Below are 3,126 nucleotides of genomic sequence, written 5' to 3' on the forward strand. Positions count from 1 at the left end.
ACTGGAGTGATGCTTTATTCCAATGTCATGCTCAAGTATTGTGATGATGATATTAAAGGAGTATGCACACAACACACTATGCCGTAGGGCAGCTTTGCTTTTGCATTTTGATGCAAATTTCGGTGACGTGGAAAAACCTGGCAAGCCTCATGAATGTTGTGATGTGTGCTAGGGAAGTTGCAAATGTAATGGCGATGTTTTCCATCACTGAAGTCTTCGTCTTCATCAGACCCTGTTTTACAAGAGAGAGAAATCACTTGTAATCAACACAAAAAGCTCCATGCAGAGTTAGTGTAGCAGGGCTTTCAAAGGCAAAAAACGGAAAAAGCGCATATCTTCATTTGATTTATCCGAAATAATCATTAGAAAGGGCATAAAAACTAGAACTGAACTGTTGGCTTATACCAATCAACAGAAATCTCAAGGAAAATACGACATTGCAGAGTTTATTGTTAACCGGGGTCCCCGTGTTGTAGCTGAGGTCTTAACAACTAGCGCAAGAAAAACTAGATCGTGCTAAAAAATCTCATATTGAAATTCTGGAAGAAGCATCACAAGGAGAATGTGCAGCAGGCTGTAATGGACAGTGGCTGACTTGTGCTACGGAGGTACTCAAGCAAAATGGTATTCGGAAAGAAAGTTTTACTGCAGCCATAAAGGATCTACTTCAGAATGGCTGTATCAAATTTCAAAATGTAATGATTTGTGGCCCAGCAAATTCAGGGAAGACTTTTCTGCTGAACCCTCTTACATGTGTCTACAAAACATTTTGCAATCCGGCTTGCACCTCATTTGCTTGGGTGGGAGCGGAAGAAGCTGAATGCATTTTCTTAAATGATTTTCGCTGGTCGCAACAAATTATTCAGTGGCATGATTTCCTTCTTATGCTTGAAGGCCAGATGGTCCATCTGCCTGCACCTAAAACGCATTACGCTAAAGACATTGTCTTTGACAAAGACACTCCTATTTTCTGTACAGGAAAACAACCCTTTGTATATATTAAAAATGGTGTTATAGATCAGCGAGAGACAGACATGATATCTGTACGCTGGAAAATCTTTCATTTTAATGTACCAATTGAACAGAACGCTCAAAAGGAACTACCCAAGTGTGTTAAATGCTTTGCGACATTTGTTTTGTAGTGATTACACTATGAGAACTGAACAAATTTGTTCCGGCTACATGTTATGACATTTTACATGAAACAATCTACTACGGTCTACCATAAATTTTCACTGAGAAAATTTCCCCCCCCCCCCCCCTATAAATGTTGAGAGCAATATCAAATCATGTGGAAAACTTGAACGGTCAACATTGAAAGACCCTTACGAAAATTTGGCATATTTTATTGCTATTTTAATCCTATTTTCAGGCCTATTTGCTTACTATTTGAAATATATTTTTATGCTATTTGGTTTCATAGGATGCAGCTATTTTAACTCAATTTTTCCCTTATTTTAAACATGTTATTTTGAAACAAAAAACATCATTAAAATAGCTCAAATGGCAATGTCAACTATGATGGAGACAAGGATAAAATAGGTTTAAAATAGCTTCAAGTAGGAATAAAATAGGCTTCAAGTTGAAAATTCTCACTGCAAAATCTGTTGTGAAAATAGCTTTAAAATATCTTTGAAATATAAGTAAAATAGAGCAACAAAATAGGTTTAAAATAGCCATTATATTTTATAGCTATTTTCATCAATTTATGTATTCTGCTATTTTAAACCTGTTATTTTGAAACAAAAACTAGCACTAAAATAGCCCACGCATGCAAAAGGACAAATTAAGGCATGTCAAGAAAATAGTTTTAAAATACTACAAAAATTGCATTAAAATAGTCATTAAGCTGGAAATTTTCCTCCAAAATGCACCTAAAAAATAGGGTTAAAATAGAGACAAAATATAGCAAAAACAGGTATAAAATAGCCATTTATTAATAATTCCATAATCTCCTTCTACAATTTATGCCTGAACTATTAAAAATAGCCTCTAAATAGGGTAATAAATAGAGCAAAATTGATAAAGAGAGCAGTACACACAAAAGGAAAAGACCCATTCGCATCAATAAAAGGGCAATAGTATATTTAAAAATTCACTCAACTGCATGCTGAGATTTATTATTTTTCAATTTCAAAATAATCTATAAGGGCACTTTTCACAAGAATTCTGAATAAAAATGGATGAAAACTTAACGTGGTTAGCTGTGAGGTTTATGCATGAATACTAAATGAAGAAAGCTTATGTGTTATTGTCCTATTGCTGTCGTTCTTCCTTTTTCGGACCAGAGTAGGTCTTTCTGTATTCTGAAATAAGACAAAAGAGTCATATTACTTCAAACATTTGGCATGAACAATGACAATAATAATTACCATCCTGAAGTGTTATAGATGAAGGGGTTCTTACCTTGATAATAGGTGGGTTTCGCTGACTGAAATTTGATGGAGTTTATTTTACACCTTAATGCCTGTCTAAGTTCAGACTTTCTTACACTTTTTACATTCCCCAGTTTAGCAACCATTGCGAAGTCTGAAAACAAAATTAAAATACATCACATTCTGTAAATCAGTAGACATTATTGAGCCAATACTGAGTAAATGGTGTGTTTCGGGAAGTCAGTTGGAAGGGTGTTTTTCACAGACAATGGAGTCCCAGTTATAATAATCAAAATCAATCACAGATATGAAAAAAACGATAGATCGTGATTGGCTTACATTGTATCGTGTACATAATTATACTCAAAATCTGATGAGAATCACAACAATATACATGCCCTACATGTCAATCTCTTACTTGTTCATTCAGCAGGGTGAGACCAAAATGAAAAGATGAGGTTGCCCTTCGGGCAAGCTGTTACTTGAGGTTACTAGCCCCGAAGGTCTGAGGAGCTAGCCCGAAATTAAATTGTTTGTAAAATATATTTCAGTCGCTTATGTAAGCAGAAAAGGTCATGACGTTATTTACAGACGCGGTGCAAAACGTTGTCACGCTACGATATATTGGCCTCAGAACATTATCATTTTCTCTCAGGAGCTTTCTGCTACACACTTTTTGGTATAAAAGCTCAATTTATCATCAGAAAAGGGGAACCAACGGTGCTTGCCCATCGAGCAGGCTACAATAAGA

This window comes from Montipora capricornis, unplaced genomic scaffold (genome assembly GCF_036669925.1).
Source record: "Montipora capricornis isolate CH-2021 unplaced genomic scaffold, ASM3666992v2 scaffold_445, whole genome shotgun sequence".
Taxonomy (NCBI): Eukaryota; Metazoa; Cnidaria; class Anthozoa; order Scleractinia; family Acroporidae; genus Montipora; species Montipora capricornis.